Genomic DNA, 18,647 nt, shown 5'->3' with positions numbered 1-18,647 from the left:
CAGCCAGACAGAGACGACAGCCAGACAGAGACGACGGCCAGACAGAGACGACGGCCAGACAGAGACGACAGCCAGACAGAGACGACAGCCAGACAGAGACGACGGCCAGACAGAGACGACAGCCAGACAGAGACGACAGCCACACAGAGACGACAGCCAGACAGAGACGACAGCCAGACAGAGACGACGGCCAGACAGAGACGACAGCCAGACAGAGACGACGGCCAGACAGAGACGACAGCCAGACAGAGACGACAGCCACACAGAGACGACAGCCAGACAGAGACGACAGCCAGACAGAGACGACGGCCAGACAGAGACGACAGCCACACAGAGACGACAGCCAGACAGAGACGACAGCCACACAGAGACGACAGCCAGACAGAGACGACAGCCAGACAGAGACGACGGCCAGACAGAGACGACAGCCACACAGAGACGGCGGCCACACAGAGACGACGGCCACACAGAGACGACGGCCAGACAGAGACGACAGCCAGACAGAGACGACAGCCGCACAGAGACGACAGCCAGACAGAGACGACAGCCACACAGAGACGACAGCCAGACAGAGACGACAGCCACACAGAGACGACAGCCACACTGACATGACAGCCAGACAGAGACGACGGCCACACTGACATGACAGCCAGACAGAGACGACGGCCAGACAGAGACGACGGCCAGACAGAGACGACAGCCAGACAGAGACGACAGCCACACAGACAGACGACAGCCAGACAGAGACGACAGCCACACAGAGACGACAGCCAGACAGAGACGACAGCCACACAGACACGACAGCCACACAGAGACGACAGCCAGACAGAGACGACAGCCAGACAGAGACGAGGGCCACACAGAGACGACGGCCAGACAGAGACGACAGCCACACAGACACGACAGCCAGACAGAGACGACGGCCAGACAGAGACGACAGCCACACAGAGACGGCGGCCACACAGAGACGACGGCCACACAGAGACGACGGCCAGACAGAGACGACAGCCAGACAGAGACGACAGCCACACAGAGACGACAGCCAGAGAGAGACGACGGCCAGACAGAGACGACAGCCAGACAGAGACGACAGCCACACAGAGACGACAGCCACACAGAGACGACAGCCACACAGAGACGACGGCCAGACAGAGACGACAGCCAGACAGAGACGACAGCCACACAGAGACGACGGCCACACAGACGACAGCCACACAGAGACGACGGCCAGACAGAGACGACAGCCAGACAGAGACGACGGCCAGACAGAGACGGCGGCCAGACAGAGACGACGGCCAGACAGAGACGACGGCCAGACAGAGACGACGGCCAGACAGAGACGACGGCCAGACAGAGACGACAGCCAGACAGAGACGACAGCCACACAGAGACGACAGCCAGACAGAGACGACAGCCACACAGAGACGACAGCCACACTGACATGACAGCCAGACAGAGACGACGGCCACACTGACATGACAGCCAGACAGAGACGACGGCCAGACAGAGACGACGGCCAGACAGAGACGACAGCCAGACAGAGACGACAGCCACACAGAGAGACGACAGCCAGACAGAGACGACAGCCACACAGAGACGACAGCCAGACAGAGACGACAGCCAGACAGAGACGACGGCCACACAGAGACGACAGCCACACAGAGACGACAGCCAGACAGAGACGACGGCCACACAGAGACGACAGCCAGACAGAGACGACGGCCACACAGAGACGACAGCCACACAGAGACGACAGCCACACAGAGACGACGGCCACACTGACATGACAGCCAGACAGAGACGACAGCCAGACAGAGACGACAGCCAGACAGAGATGACGGCCAGACAGAGACGACAGCCACACAGAGACGACAGCCAGACAGAGACGACGGCCACACAGAGACGACAGCCAGACAGAGACGACGGCCAGACAGAGACGACAGCCAGACAGAGATGACGGCCAGACAGAGACGACAGCCACACAGAGACGACAGCCAGACAGAGACGACAGCCACACAGAGACGACAGCCACACAGAGACGACAGCCACACAGAGACGACGGCCAGACAGAGACGACAGCCAGACAGAGACGACAGCCACACAGAGACGACAGCCAGACAGAGACGACGGCCACACAGAGACGACAGCCAGACAGAGACGACGGCCACACAGAGACGACAGCCACACAGAGACGACGGCCAGACAGAGACGACAGCCAGACAGAGACGACAGCCACACAGAGACGACAGCCAGACAGAGACGACAGCCACACAGAGACGACAGCCACACAGAGACGACAGCCACACAGAGATGACAGCCAGACAGAGACGACGGCCAGACAGAGACGACAGCCAGACAGAGACGACAGCCGCACAGAGACGACAGCCAGACAGAGACGACAGCCAGACAGAGACGACAGCCGCACAGAGACGACAGCCAGACAGAGACGACAGCCAGACAGAGACGACGGCCACACAGAGACGACAGCCACACAGAGACGACAGCCACACAGAGACGACAGCCACACTGACATGACAGCCAGACAGAGACGACAGCCAGACAGAGACGACAGCCAGACAGAGATGACGGCCAGACAGAGACGACAGCCAGACAGAGACGACAGCCGCACAGAGACGACAGCCAGACAGAGACGGCGGCCAGACAGAGACGACAGCCACACAGAGACGACAGCCAGACAGAGACGACAGCCAGACAGAGACGACAGCCACACAGAGACGACGGCCACACAGAGACGACAGCCAGACAGAGACGACAGCCACACAGAGACGACAGCCACACAGAGACGACAGCCACACAGAGACGACAGCCACACAGACGACAGCCAGACAGAGACGACGGCCAGACAGAGACGACGGCCACACAGAGACGACGGCCACACAGAGACGGCGGCCAGACAGAGACGACAGCCAGACAGAGACGACAGCCAGACAGAGACGACAGCCACACAGACGACAGCCAGACAGAGACGACAGCCAGACAGAGACGACAGCCACACAGACGACAGCCAGACAGAGACGACAGCCACACAGAGACGACGGCCAGACAGAGACGACAGCCACACAGAGACGACGGCCAGACAGAGACGACAGCCAGACAGAGATGACAGCCAGACAGAGACGACGGCCACACAGAGACGACGGCCAGACAGAGACGACAGCCACACAGAGACGACAGCCACACAGACGACAGCCAGACAGAGACGACAGCCAGACAGAGATGACAGCCAGACAGAGACGACGGCCACACAGAGACGACGGCCAGACAGAGACGACAGCCACACAGACACGACGGCCAGACAGAGACGACAGCCACACAGAGACGACAGCCAGACAGAGACGACAGCCAGACAGAGACGACAGCCACACAGAGACGACAGCCAGACAGAGACGACAGCCACACAGAGATGACAGCCACACAGAGACGACAGCCAGACAGAGACGACAGCCACACAGAGACGACGGCCAGACAGAGACAATGGCCGCACTGACGTGACAACTGCTCAGAGGTGACAGGAGGCCCCAGAGGACAGAGGCAGGGAGGCACAGGCCAGACCCAGGCCTGCAGCGGCTGGGCAGCTCTGTGGGAGGGTGTCTGCAGATGGAGCCACTGCACTGGGCTTTGGACGCCGGCCCCAGACGGGCAGGGATAAGGGGTGCTGCCCTCAGCGAGGCAGCCACGGCCGCACAGCGGGGAGGCCGCCCCGAGCTCTCACCTCCTCAGGGACCACAGGCCACGGTTAAGCCAGGTCTGAGGCCTCCTACCTGCCCACCTCCAAATGCAAACCAACACAGTGCTGCACACACATTGTGGTGGGTACTTGGAATGTTCTAGAAGGTTCCACGGCTTTGAGACAGAGCTGGCACAGCCCTCTGGGGAGGCAAACGCAGGGCCACCTGCAGCAGAGGGCAGTGTCCAGCACTGGGGTCGGGCCCGGCAGGGGCACCGCCAGCATCTCAACACGGTGACCCGGGCCAGCACACACAGCCCCACAGACTACTGTGTGGGCACAGAGTGACAACCTCACCCCGGAGCGCCACCCCAGCCCGTCAACTGGGGCTTCGAGCCGGGCACTGGTGGCTCACACCTGGCATCCTGGCTAGTCTAGTCAGGAGGCTGAGCCCTGAGGATCACAGTTCCAAAGGCAGCAGCCCAGGCAGGAAAGTCCAAGAGTCCAGTTAACTACCAAAAGCTAGATGGAAGTGGTGCTGTGGCTCAAGTGGCAGAGTGCCAGCCTTGAGCATGAAAGCTCAGGACAGCGCTCAGGCCTGAAGTTCAAGCCCAAGTACCCGTGCACACACCCAAAAATATCCCCCACCCCAGCTGGGAGCTGGGTGCCCGGGCAGGGCTCCGTCTCCTCACCTGGGACGATCGCTCTGAGTTTATTTATCTAGCCCTGTGTGTCCGTGTACTTTGCTTCAGTTGCATAGTATTTCACAATAAGAGAAATCAAAGCCATTCCCGCTGGAGCGGAGTGCTGGGGGAGGGGTGCAGGGGGTTGGGGGCCTGGGAACGGACAGCAGGAGGGAGTCTCAGCGCCCAGCCCCAACGCCAGGGAGTCTGGGCCATGCTGGCTCTGGGCCCCATGAAGCTGGCCCAGCCGCCCTCGCCAGGGGCCCAAGGAGCCCCAGAACCCCGCCCATCCGTCACCCCCTGGGCCCCGCCTCCTCCAGGAGGAAGAGGCCGGGTGGGTGAGACCCTGAGCGTTGGGAAGGCCTCCGGGCCGCCGTGGGCAGGGTCCTCCTGGGAGGCCACAGATGAAGCACAAGGGGTGCAGCATGAGCCGGTGCTGGGAGAACCTTCCGGGGCGAGGACAGCCCAGACTCAGGCCTCCACACAACCAGGGAGAGAGTGGAAGCAAGGGCCCGCGGGGAACCGGGAGGGAGGCCGGGGCCGACGCCAGGCGCTGCTGGCTCACGCCTGGCGTCCCAGCTACTGAGGGGGCGGGATCTGAGGATGACGGTTCAAAGCCAGCCCACACAGTGAAGTCCACAAGACTCTCCCCTCCAGTTAACCAGCAAAAAGCCACAAGTGGAGCTGTGGCTCAAGTGGCAGAGAGCCAGTCTTGAGCAGAAAGGCTCAGGTACAGTGCCCAGGTCCTGAGTTCAAGCCCTGAGAACAAAGCCTATGGTAGGAACGGGCTGGCCGGGCCCGCAGACGCCCGTGTCTCTGAGTGTCACGCGCAGGCCACGCGAGACACTTCACACCACGGGGGATACGCCAGGCAGAGGCAGGGCGCCACCGCCAGGAGCCTCACCCCAGCCTCGGCAGCCAGAGGCCACAGAGGGAAGGCGTCAAAGCAGGCCAGCGCGCTCTAACCCTAGCACAAGACACTCCTGCAAACCACACACATTTACTAACCTCTCATCGGGGAAGGCGAGGAGGCCCAGGAAACCACCAGCAGGGAAGCAGCGGGGGCTGGGTTCAAATCTGAGCTACCCGCCTCGGGATTCACCTGCCCCAGTCCCTCTGGACGGCTCCGGCTGGCGTAGCCTGGTGGCCTGGATAGGGGGGCATCCCCCCAGGACCACCCCTCGCCAGCTCAGCCTCTCAGCCAGGAGGGAGGAAAGCCTCATCACAGGCCACAGGGGACACTCAGGGCCCCTCCCCCAGGCACCCACGCTGCCCTTGACCCCGCGGTGTGGGACGAGGCCCACACCACAGCGCCTTGTCCAGGGGCCCTGCCAGCCTGCGACAGAGCACGCCTGTGGCGGGCTTCCAGATGCCCGCTCCACCGCGGGGGCCACACAGTGGGCTCAAGGTCAGGCCTGGGCTCTGCCCCCACACCCCACCGTCCCCCCACGGAGGCAGACAAAGCCTGAACCCCGGCCACGCCTGCCCTGCCACCTCTCCTTGTTTCTTACACACACCTCCACCCCGATGCTGCGCAGGTGTGCGGCGGGGGGGGGGGGGGGTGCTGTGCTGCGAGGTCACCAGGGCTCATCTCCAATTTACCAGCAACCCCTGCCCACAGGCCTCCTGGCCTCCGCCCAGAGGCCCACTTCTTCATCTGGCCTGGAACGGTCGCCGCCGGCACTCGCCGGCACCTGACGCCAACCAGCCCTGCCGCCCGCCCCCTCGGGGGTTTTGGTTTCACCAAAGGAAAAAACAAATGCTGGAACTGAGCAAGATCCAAATAGCTAAGATCTAATCACCTAAGAGTTTGTGAAATTCTCCCTGGGACCAACAAGTAACCGACAACCTAATACCCCCTTCCAGAGGGCCTCGGGAAAACACCTCCCACAGTCATGGCGACAGCTGGCTGGAGCGGCGTGGGGTTCCAGCACAGCTGCTGTGGGACACAGGGCTGGGTCACCTCACTCTGCTAACAGGGAAGCCTGAAAAACTTCTTCCTCTAGGCCCCAGAATGGCCAATGAGAGAGCCTATGTCCTGAGTCCTAGTGACTGGTCCAGGGATGAGCATGTGACATGATCTCAGCCAATCAGAGCCAAGGAGTTCTTGCACCACAACTTTCCCAGCCACCATGTGGTCCCTGTCTTCGTCTTCTGGATTGACAGAGACAATTGGCGCCGGGACGTGCATGGGGCTGGGAACCTCAGCTGTCTTGGAAGTGGGGGTCCAGCAGGGTGGACCTTGGCCTCCCGCGCAGCGTCACGCAGCTGTGGGTGAGGACCCCCCTACAGCAGTGGCAGTACCCCCCCCCCGCAGGACCCAGGCTCTCCGCCCAGCCCCCGTGCCTTCATGTTGGGGCAGGAATGAGGTCAAGGGGAAGACGGCAGCCGCCCACAAGGCACTGCCAGGCTCAGGAGCCTGCGCTGGCTGGAACGTGGCCCGGGCATGTCCAGACGTGGCAACGTGGGCCGGAGTCTGGAGGCGCCTCCCGAGACCCAGGTTTCTGGGTGCTTACCGAGGCACAGAGACTCAGACTCAGTCAGGGAGAGATGAGCACAGAGAGGTTGTGTAACTCATTCAAAGCCACACAGCTAAAAGAGCAAGAGCCAGGATGAAACCCAGCAGTGGGGTTCCTCTCTCTGGCTCCCTCCAGCTCCCTGCCTGCCCAAGGGTCTCCAGTGGGCGCCAGCCATGACTGAGCCCTCCCAGGGCACCAGGGAAGGGATGGGGGCCATCTCAGCACCGTTAGGGCTGAGGCACAGGGGCGCGGCAGCACCAGCATTGGTGATGGTGGAGGATGGCTCGGGCAGCTGTCCACCTGGGCGGGACGGGTCTTCAGGAAGTCACAGTCAGCTAGATGCTGATGGCTCACACCTGGAATCCCACCTACTCAGTGTGCTGAGATCAAGACGACCATGGTTCAGGGAAGGTGGGAGGGAAGGGATGGCGGGGGAAAAACAAAGGAGGGGGTAACAATGCTCGATAGGAAATGTAGTCATTACCTTGCTCATGTAACTGTAATCCTCTGTACAGTATCTTTACAGTAAAAAAAGAAAAGAAAAGAAAAGAAAGAAGATCATGGTTCAAAGCCAGCCTGGGCAGAAAAGAATCCCCATCTCTAACTAACCAGCAAAATGCCACTGGAGGCATAGCTCACGAGGCCCTGAGGTAAACCCTGGGACTGCCCAAAACAAGTTACATTGGAGGGGGGACACTCTGGGGTAGAGCAAGTGTTCAGGATGGGCTCCACGGAAGGCAAAAAAGAAAGGAAGAGGGCTGGGAAGGCGGCTCAGTGGTAGAGTGCTTGAGGCCCTGGACGCGATTCCTCAGCACCACATAAGCAGAAAAAGCTGGAAGTGGCGCTGTGGCTCAAGTGGTAGAGCGCTCGCCTTGAGCTGAAGAGCTGAGGGACAGCGCCCAGGCCCAGAGTTCAGGCCCCACGACCAACCAAAAAAAAAGAAGAAGGAAGAAAAGAAACTACCTTTGAGCTGAAACATAAAAGCATGGGGACTAAGAACTCCAAGCAAAAGGACCATATGTGTAAAGGCCCTGAGGCAGGAGAGCACAAGTCAGGTTTGAGAAGCAGACAGGTGAAGCTGCACAGGCAGAAATGACGAGGTGCAGGCAGCCGGGACCCAGGAAGAAATGACTCCGGCCAGACCAGGAGAGGCCTGAAGCCAGATGCAGGGACACCACAAGCAGCTCTTTCCAAAGGTCCATGCTGAAGACCGTCCTGGCCAGACACAGTAGCTTACGCCTGAAAGTCCAGCTACTCTAGAGCTTGAGATCAGCAGGATTGGGGCTCACGGCCGGCTCAGGCGAAAAGCTAGTGAGGGCCCACCAACGGGCCAAGAACAGTGCTGTGCGTCTGTGATCCAAGCCAAGCAGAGGAGTGGGCTGGAGGATCAAAGTCTAAGGCTGGCACCAGGCAAAAACTAGAGGCTGCCTCTAAAAAATGATAAAACACGAAAGCGCGCTCTGGCTCAGCTGGGAAGGTAGAGGAGGGCAGGGGAGGCAGTCACGAGCAGGGTGGGCAGACAGCGCTGGGGGGGGCAGTCACCAGCAGGGAGGGGGGGCAGTCACCAGCAGGGGGGGCAGTCACCAGCAGGGAGGGCGGGGGGGGGCAGTCACCAGCAGGAAGGGAGGGGGGGGCAGTCACCAGCAGGGTGGGCGGGGGGGGGCAGTCACCAGCAAGGGGGGGGCAGTCACCAGCAGGGAGGGGGGGCAGTCACCAGCAGGGGGGGCAGTCACCAGCAGGGTGGGCAGGGGGGGGGCAGTCACCAGCAGGGTGAGGGGTTAGTCACCACAGGGTGTGGGGGGCAGTCACCAGCAGGGTGGGCAGACAGCGCTGGGGGGGGCAGTCACCAGCAGGGTGGGGGGCAGTCACCAGCAAGGGGGGGGGCAGTCACCAGCAGGGAGGGGGGGCAGTCACCAGCAGGGAGGGGGGGGCAGTCACCAGCAGGGGGGGCAGTCACCAGCAGGGAGGGCGGGGGGGGGCAGTCACCAGCAGGAAGGGAGGGGGGGCAGTCACCAGCAGGGTGGGCGGGGGGGGGGCAGTCACCAGCAAGGGGGGGGCAGTCACCAGCAGGGAGGGGGGGCAGTCACCAGCAGGGGGGGCAGTCACCAGCAGGGTGGGCAGGGGGGGCAGTCACCAGCAGGGTGGGGGGGGCAGTCACCAGCAGGGAGGGGGAGGCAGTCACCAGCAGGGTGGGCGGGGGGGGGCAGTCACCAGCAGGGTGGGGGGGGCAGTCACCAGCAGGGGGGGCAGTCACCAGCAGGGAGGGGGGGCAGTCACCAGCAGGGAGGGGGGGCAGTCACCAGCAGGGAGGGGGGGCAGTCACCAGCAGGGGGGGCAGTCACCAGCAGGGAGGGGGGGCAGTCACCAGCAGGGGGGGCAGTCACCAGCAGGGTGGGCAGGGGGGGGGCAGTCACCAGCAGGGTGAGGGGTTAGTCACCACAGGGTGTGGGGGGCAGTCACCAGCAGGGTGGGCAGACAGCGCTGGGGGGGGCAGTCACCAGCAGGGTGGGGGGCAGTCACCAGCAAGGGGGGGGGGCAGTCACCAGCAGGGAGGGGGGACAGTCACCAGCAGGGTGGGCAGGGGGGGCAGTCACCAGCAGGGTGGGGGGTTAGTCACCACAGGGTGTGGGGGGCAGTCACCAGCAGGGTGGGCAGACAGCGCTGGGGGGGGCAGTCACCAGCAGGGTGGGGGGCAGTCACCAGCAAGGGGGGGGGCAGTCACCAGCAGGGAGGGCGGGGGGGGGCAGTCACCAGCAGGGAGGGCGGGGGGGGGCAGTCACCAGCAGGAAGGGAGGGGGGGCAGTCACCAGCAGGGTGGGCGGGGGGGGGCAGTCACCAGCAAGGGGGGGGCAGTCACCAGCAGGGAGGGGGGGCAGTCACCAGCAGGGTGGGCAGGGGGGGCAGTCACCAGCAGGGTGGGGGGGGCAGTCACCAGCAGGGAGGGGGAGGCAGTCACCAGCAGGGTGGGCGGGGGGGGCAGTCACCAGCAGGGTGGGGGGGGCAGTCACCAGCAGGGAGGGGGGGGGCAGTCACCAGCAGGGAGGGGGGGGGGCAGTCACCAGCAGGGAGGGGGGGGGGCAGTCACCAGCAGGGAGGGGAGGCAGTCACCAGCAGGGTGGGCGGGGGGGGCAGTCACCAGCAGGGTGGGGGGGGCAGTCACCAGCAGGGTGGGGGGGGCAGTCACCAGCAAGGGGGGGGGGGCAGTCACCAGCAGGGAGGGGGGGGCAGTCACCAGCAGGGAGGGGGGGGGGCAGTCACCAGCAGGGAGGGGAGGCAGTCACCAGCAGGGAGGGGGGGCAGTCACCAGCAGGGAGGGGGGGCAGTCACCAGCAGGGAGGGGGGGGCAGTCACCAGCAGGGAGGGGGGGGGGCAGTCACCAGCAGGGAGGGGAGGCAGTCACCAGCAGGGAGGGGGGGCAGTCACCAGCAGGGAGGGGGGGCAGTCACCAGCAGGGAGGGGGGGCAGTCACCAGCAGGGTGGGCAGACAGCGCTGGGGGGGGCAGTCACCAGCAGGGTGGGCAGACAGCGCTGGGGGGGGCAGTCACCAGCAGGGTGGGCAGACAGCGCTGGGGGGGGCAGTCACCAGCAGGGGGGGGGGGGCAGTCACCAGCAGGGAGGGGGGGGCAGTCACCAGCAGGGCGGGGGGGCAGTCACCAGCAGGGAGGGGGGGCAGTCACCAGCCAGCGCTGGGGCTGATGGGGGCGGCGCTGTAGCAGCCCCTCGCACCCATGGCCAGCGGCGTCACACCAGCCTGCCGGTCATCCTTGGGAAGGAATGGCCGGGCTCCAGGCTGGCTCCGGACGTCTGGGATGCAGCTCCTTGCCCTCCTCAGCCTGGCAGCTCACAGGGAAGCGGCAGCAGGCAGGCACCAGCTCCCTGGCCCAGGCTTGGGGGCTGCAGGACGCATGTGGCAGGCATGGCCGGGCAGGCCGGCACCGGGGCGGCTGGGCCCTGCCCCCCACACGCTGAGACCCAGGTGGGAGGGGGAGGGCCGGGCGGGAGGGAGGCAGGGGGGTGGCAGGATCTGGGCCAGGAGGCCGCAGAGCGCGCGTGCGCGTGCCCGGGCAGGCTCAGCCGGCTCCGTGGGGGTGGCAGCGGCATCGAACCCGGCACCCAGGCAAAGCGACCACAGACTGCGAGCCTGGGAGGCCTGGGTGAGGGCCGGCTGGCTAAGAAGGCCAACAGGCAAGGCCAAGAGCAGCCGACAAATGAGAGGACACGCTTTCACGATGGCTCAAGAGCCCTTCTAGAAGCTTCCAGAAGAAATGGAAGGCCCGGCACTGAAAACACCAGGAAGCCAGCAAGGGTCTGGCCCCTCCCGTTCCTTCCCTTCTAGGGCCTCAGCAGGCAGGAAGGGAGAGGAGGGAAGGCCAGGCTCAGGAGCTGGACACACACACACACCTCTGGAGGGGTCGGTCCCGGGCGGCCTGGCCCTCTCCACACACCCGGAGCTGGGTTTCCATGTCCACTGGGTTTCCATGTCCTTGTGGCCACTGAGACCCGCGGGCCGAGGGCCCGTGCAGGGGGAAGGAGGCAGGAGACGGGGCTCTTTTGCTTTCCTGTTTTTATGTGTATTTTTTTTTTCATGTTTAAGCACGGGGGGCCAAGGTCTCGCTCGCAGCCCGGGCCGGCCCCGCGCCGGCCGTCTCCCAGCCTCCGCTTCCTCGGAGCTGGTGTTTGGGTCAGAGTAGTCTCCACTGCTGAGCAGGGGGACTGCGGAGGGAAGGCCGGGGTCCCAAACCTCGACCAGTGCAGACGGCGTCCACGGGCCCCCACAGTGCGGGCGGCCTGCGCCAGGACACACACAAGGAAGGTGTGTGTCCCCGTCAGAGCTGCGGGGAGCTGGGGACACTGCGGTCCCTCCTTCCAGGAAGGGCCCCGGCTTCGGGGAACAGAAAGGCCAGGCCTTGGAGCGTTCACCTAAGACCACACCCACCCAGGAACACGCATCCATGCAGGAGAACCACCAAGCCTGCACAGACACTCGTGGACATCAGCCACCAGGGGGCTGTGGAACATGCCACATGGCTGTGATGATCATGGCGTGTTGACACACCAAGTCACCCACATGACACACGTGTGCACACCCACTGTATACACAGGTGCCCCCCCATGTGAATAAGCACAGGCATGGGCAGCAGTGTGGGGAAATCCACCCGAGAAAGAGAAAAAAACCCACTGGGACCAAAATGGCCTCAGGCCACCTGGCTAGAAGAAGCTGGGTGGCAGCAAAGGGGAGGCCCCAGCCCCACACCCAGCACACCCCACACCCAGCACACCCATGCGGGCCCCACTGTCCCACACCGTGGGCAGCGGGCAGCGGGCAGCGGACACAGCTTCTCAGGAGTCCACTGGGACTCCAGGCACTTGCAGGAGGCAGGAACCACAAAAGGAGAGAGGCCTCGGCGCTGCACACAGACCCATCTCGTGATCACAAGAAGAAGGGCTTCACAAGGACCGAGGCGGGCTGGGGAGGGGGAGGGTAGTTGTAGAGATAGATGGGAGGGAAGGGATAGAGGAAAAGGGGTAGAGGAAAAACAAAGGAGACAACAATGCTCGATAAGAAATGGACTCATTACCTTGCTCAAGTAACTGTAACCCCTCTGTATTCTCACAATAAAAAACTTATTAAATAAAAAAAGAAAGGACCTGGGGTCTGGCTCTATGCAGGAAGCAGAAAGTCAGGCCAAGTAGAAGGAAAGGCCACCCGGCCCCCAGCACCCACACAGGCGGCTCAGGACGGGGCTGGAGGGCAGGAAGGGACAGCTCTAGAGCCATATTCCAGGGTGGAAATTCTGGTCTTACCACGGAGAGCTGTGTGACTGGAGACAGGTTACTTTCCATCTCTGTACACATGCCTTCCACAATAAAACAGAAGCAAGGCTGGGAAGGTGGCTTAGTAGTAAAGTGCTTGCTTTGCATGCGTGAGGTCCTGGGTTTGATTCCTCAGCACCATATACACAGAAAAAACCATTAGTGGTGCTGTAGCTCAAGTGGTAGAGTACTTGCCTTGAGCACAGAGAGGCTCAAGGACAGTGCCCAAGCCCTGGGTTCAAGTCCCAGGACTGGCACATATAAACAAACAAACAAATAAATAAATACAGAAGTGACAGCAGCCACCTGGACCCTAAAGGAAGGCTGGGATGAAGTTGTGCAGGGCCCTGGGTTCTGTCCCAGTCACTGTAAGTAGATACTAAATGAGGTGACCCAAGGCAGTGTCCAGCAGGTGACAAATGCCCACTGTCACCTGCCATCAACCCCATTTTTTTTGTTTTTTGTTTTGGTACCAGTACTGGCACTCAAGGCTTGCGTACTGTCCCTGAGCTTCTTTTCCTCAAAGCTAGAACCTACCGCTTGAGCCACAGCACCATTTCCATCTCTTTCTGTGTATGTGGTACTGAGCAATCAAACCTAGGGCTTCATGTGCATGCTAAGCAAGCGCTCTACCACTAAGCCACCTTCCCAGCCTCACCTGAGCTGCTTTGCTCTAGGCTGGTGCTCTACCACTTGGACCACAGCTCCACTTCTGGCTTTTTGGTAGTTAACTAGAGTTCAGTCTTCTCATGGACTTTCCTGGCCAGGCCGACTTCAAACCGCCATCTTTAGATCTCAGCTAGGATTACAGGTGAGAGCCACCAGTTCCCAGCCATTTCCTGCCAAAGGGTACAAAGTAACTTGGTGCTGTCGTAGGTCTCCAGAGAGTGAGAGAGTTGGGGTTCACGCAGTGATGGGACTCCAGGGGCGGGGAAGAACCTCTGAGTGTAGACTAGCTCTGGGCTCTGGGTGCCCTGGACACCAGTGACGAGACTCGATGTTTGTAAGGGAAAAGCGCATGCACACACGCACACATGTACACACACAGGCTACACGCATGCTCGCAGCTCCCAGACCTGGTGAGACGGCCACAAGGAAGGAACGACGCCGGGAAGTTCACAGAAGAAAGCACGGCCCGAGGCGCGGGAACGAACCAATGAGCCGCTCGCAGAGACGGTGGGCCGGTGGCGGCAGTGGGGACTGGAAAAACCACTCCTAGTCGGCCTGGGACACGGGACAGACAGACAGACCCATCCTGGAAATGGTGGCCTGGAGGACACAGACAGACACACGCCAGGCCCTCACCCAGGCAGAACACAGAGGCGGCCCTGCCCTGGAGGATTTGCCTCCGGAACTTTTGCCCACACCCCAGGGCTACCACCCGGGCAGCCTACTCTCCTCAGCCTGTTCCAACTGACTGTGACAGGTCGTGTGTCACAACACCCTGCATGGACTAAGGGAGATGACAGACGGTCTGAACCCCACCTGGTACCAGAAAGAGAGAGGGTGAAAAAATCTTGGGCCAGGAATGTGGCTTAGTGGTAGAGTGCTCGCCCAGCATGCATGAAGCCCTGCCCTGGGTTCCTCAGCTCCACGAGCAAAGAAAAAGCCAGAAGTGGAGCTGTGGCTTAAGTGGTAGAGTGCTAGCCTTGAGCACAAGAAGCTCAGGGACAGCACCCAGGCCCTGAGTTCAAGCCCCAGGACTGGCAAGAAAAAAAAGTCTTCAAGCTTAGCCTGAAGAAACCGAGCACTGGTGGCTCACGCCTGTAATCCTAGCTACTCAGGAGGCTGAGATTTGAGGATCACAGTTCAAAGCCATCCTGGGCAGGAAAGTCTGTGAGACTCTTAACTCCAATTAACCACCAGAAAACAGGAAATGGCACTGTGGCTCAAGTGGTAGAGCGCTTGCCTTGAGCTGAAGAGCTGAGGGACGGCGCCCAGGTCCAGAGGTCAAGCCTCACAACCAACAACAACAACAAAAATAGCCTGAGGCTGGGAAGATGGCTCAGTGGTAGAGTGCTTGCCTGGCATGCATGAAGGATTCCATTCCTCAGTACCACATAAGCAGAAAAAGCCAGAAGTGGTGCTGTGGCCCAAGTGGTAGAGTGCTAGCCTTCAGCAAAAGAAGCTCAGGGACAGGGCCCAGGCCCTAAGTTCAAGCCCCAGGACTGACAAAAAAAAATTAGCTTGAGCTACAAAGTGAGACACAAACAAAAACCCTCGGTGGATAAAGCTTGCCTTGGCCGCTTTCCTGGTCTCTCCTGGGCTGTGAGCACCAGCACCTTTGTCAGTCTAGAGTGCACCCTTCCAGGGCTGGGAAGGTGGCTCAGTGGCAGAGTGCTTGCCTTGCATGCCTGAGGCCCTGGGTTCGATTCCTCAGCACCACATAAAGAAAAAAAAGCCGGAAGTGGCACTGTGGCTCAAGTGGTAGAGCACTAGCCTTGAGCTGAAGAGCTGAAGGACAGTGCCCAGGCCCAGAGTTCAGGCCCCACGACCGGACCCAAAAAAAAAAAAAAAAAATAGAGTGCACGCTTCCGTATCTTTTCCCAAGGTTTTACATGCACTAAGCTCAACCCACTGAAAATACAGACCGTTGCTTAGGTGTGTGTGTGTGTGTGTGAGAGAGAGACAGAGAGACAGAGAGACAGAGACAGAGACAGAGAGAGACAGAGAGAGAGAGAGAGAGAGACAGAGAGAGAGAGAGAGAAAGTGTATTGGCCCTTGAACTCATGGCCCAAGTGCTGTCATTGAACTTTTTGCTCAAGGCTAGTGCTCTGCCACTTGAGCTATAGCTCTATGTCTGGCTTTTTGGTGGTTTATTGGAGATGAGAGTCTCATGAACTTTCTTGCCCAAGCTGGCTTCAAACTGTGATCTTCAGATCACAGCCACCTGAGTAGCTAGAGTTCACAGCGTGAGCCACCAGTGCTGGCTTCATCTCTTTTTAACTTGTTTGAAATCTGCGGACAGGGAGCCCCGCTCAGTGAAGGGGAGCCGAAGCCTCCCTGGGGCCTGCGAACCCACGCCTGCCCTTTGCCATGGCCCAGATTCCTTGTCTGGAGGAAGGAAGAATTCCACCTCCGCAGATTTCACAAGGCAGGTGTCAGCTCGGGAGAAGTGTGGTCCTCACGGGTGGGTGTTCCTGCACACTGGTAATCTGCTCCGGCTCTGCTAATCTCCCTGGGAGACAAATCAGGTCTGACCCTGCCTCAGAGCTGCAGCAAGACCGGCCCGGGGCTCAGCAGTGAGGTCACTGGCCAAGCCCCGGGCTAACACCTGGCACAGCCGGCCCTCGCCCTCGGGCCCCAGAACTGTCACCAGAGAGGGTTTGGCCCTGCTCAACCTCAAGGTAGACTCCGAAGTGCAAATCAAACCTATCAGAGAAGCCAAAGTCAGAATAATGACAAATCTATAGAGATGAGGGGAAGTGGGCGGTCCCCATTTGTTAAAGAGGAAGTATCAACAGAAGGTTTGCTCAAAAGGGAAACATTGGACCGGTAACTCAAAATCCAAATAGAACAAGCTTGTGTATCCTAAAGAATCTACCCTGTGGCCGTATTTCTGGACACAGACAGACACATGGAGAGGAAGTCATCAGCCCACGGAGAAACAGGCAAACAAATATATATACCTCTTCAAAGGAGTAGTATTCAGAAGTATACAAGAAAAAAAAATATGATAAGAAGGGTATGGTGGTGCATGCCTGTAATCTCAGCTAGTAGGAAAAGGAGGTAGATGATGCTCTTTATCTGAAAAGCAAACTAAACCAAAACAAGGACTGGGTATACAGTGCAAGTGGAGGAGTACCTGCATAGTAACCGTGCGCCCCAGTACTGCCAAAGAAGGAGAAATGAAGAAAGTCTAGGATGATGCCCAGCGATCACACGGCAATAGGGAAGGATACTGAGGAGGGGTAATAGAAAGACTGTTCTCTTTTTTTCCTCCATTTGGATTTCGGGGCCGGGGACGGAATCCACATGCAAAGCAAGCGCCCTACCACCGAGCTCTACCACCTCCCGTCCTGAGGTTATTATTTTCTTTACAAGTAAGTATTCATGCCTTTTATAGGTGAACTTCTTTAACAAACCAGAAAATACCAAAGCACACGGTGTCCCATTCAAGCGGCACACGGATCTAGGCAGCCAAAGACAACTCCCGCGGGAGGCCTTCTCGGGGCTGAGGCCCACCACGCCATCCCCTGAACACAAGCTTTCTTCTTCTCCAGGAGGCCCTGGGGCCGGGCTCTGGGAGTCTGGGAAGAGGCTGCCCGGGCTGGGCGGGCCCGCTGTCTTCAGCCTTCACGCCACTCTGTCCCCAGCCAATAGCCTTTGGGATTTTCAAGGGCTGGAAAGCGGCTACTTTAAGCCGGAACTTGATAAGTCTCGGAGCAGTGTGGTTTTCCTCTGTGGAAGCGGAGGGCTGTGGTGGGAGCATCCATGCCAAGGGACCGTCTGCCAGCCCAGCAGCCCAAGAATAGACCCCCAAAAGAACCCCAAGCTGAGCTTCAAACAAACTCTACCACCGTCCACGCCCCAAAGCAAGAGCCTCGGGCTGTGCCCAGCACGGGTGATGCGTGGGCTCGCTGAGCGCAGCCATGCACACACAGGGAGACGCTGGCACTGTGCGGACACCCCAATGCCCACAGGGAGGAACACTGCCGCGCTGCTGCCCGAGAGAGAAGCTAGCCTGCCAGCCCCAGGTGCAGCATCACAGACCCGAAAACCCCAAACTACTCAAAAAGAGGCCTCTGCCCTGCCCTGCCCAGCACCCCGTGACCCCAAGGCCTGACAGGGCCCAGGAAGTAGCAGCAAGGTCTAGGCACAAGTACCCTCCACTCACCCCGGGGAGGGCTGCGGGACCGCGGGTGGACACGTCCCCAAGCTGAAGGCCCTCAGTGCAAAGCAGCAGCCGGGAGGAAGGGCAGTGACCCCCTTCCCCAGGGAGGGCAGCCCCCACCCCTTCAGAGCCCCGGGTCCCTCTCAGGGAAGTGACAACGACTCCTGGGCTCATTGGACAGAGGGCGGGCGGCCAGGGCAGAGTCTGCGGGTCTGAAAGGGCAATGGGTGGAAGGTTGGCTGGGAGAGCCAGGGGCCGCGCGGGGACCGGGGGCCGGGCTAGTCTCTGCCAGCCGGCCCGGAGGAAAAGCGGCTTATCTCTGCTGCGTGCCCGCCGGGGTGGGGTGGGGAGCGGGCCCGCGCTCCCGGGGCCTCACGGGCACGGGTCGGATCCGCGGCGGGGCCGAGCACCTGCTCCGGGCAGCGACGGACCCCAGACCCCCGCGCGGGCCCGGGGTCCGCCACCCAGGCCGCTCCCCTCCGGCAAAGCCGCGGGGTCGCGCTCCCCGCCGGCCCGCGCCCGGGTGCGCCCGCCCGCGCCCAGCTCCCCGCCCGGGACCCCGCTCCCCGCCCGCGCCCAGCTCCCCGCCCGGGACCCCGCTCCCCGCCCGGGACCCCGCTCCCCGCCCGGGCCCAGCTCCCCGCCCGGGACCCGGCTCCCCGCCCGCGCCCGGGCCCAGCTCCCCGCCCGGGACCCCGCTCCCCGCCCGGGACCCCGCTCCCCGCCCGCGCCCAGCTCCCCGCCCGGGACCCCGCTCCCCGCCCGGGACCCCGCTCCCCGCCCGGGACCCCGCTCCCCGCCCGCGCCCAGCTCCCCGCCCGGGACCCCGCTCCCCGCCCGGGACCCCGCTCCCCGCCCGCGCCCAGCTCCCCGCCCGGGACCCCGCTCCCCGCCCGCGCCCAGCTCCCCGCCCGGGACCCCGCTCCCCGCCCGGGACCCCGCTCCCCGCCCGTGCCCAGCTCCCCGCCCGGGACCCCGCTCCCCGCCCGCGCCCAGCTCCCCGCCCGGGACCCCCGCTCCCCGCCCGGGACCCCCGCTCCCCGCCCGCGCCCAGCTCCCCGCCCGGGACCCCCGCTCCCCGCCCAGGCCCGGGACCCCGCTCCCCGCCC

At 61.9% G+C, this 18,647-nt stretch overlaps 1 protein-coding gene across 3 annotated transcripts in view; it reads right to left on the bottom strand.

The window, feature by feature from the left end:
• Scarb1 (scavenger receptor class B member 1) overlaps positions 1 to 18,647 on the bottom strand; it is a 52,709-nt gene that overhangs the window by 33,521 nt on the left and 541 nt on the right. The gene's annotated exons all lie outside the window — the stretch shown is intronic.

The sequence above is a fragment of the Dipodomys spectabilis genome, unplaced genomic scaffold, assembly GCF_019054845.1.
Source record: "Dipodomys spectabilis isolate Male_0828 unplaced genomic scaffold, ASM1905484v1 ptg000480l, whole genome shotgun sequence".
In the NCBI taxonomy this organism is placed as follows: Eukaryota; Metazoa; Chordata; class Mammalia; order Rodentia; family Heteromyidae; genus Dipodomys; species Dipodomys spectabilis.
Note: the sequence above shows the minus strand (reverse complement) of the source record. Positions and strands in the feature narration are given on the sequence as shown.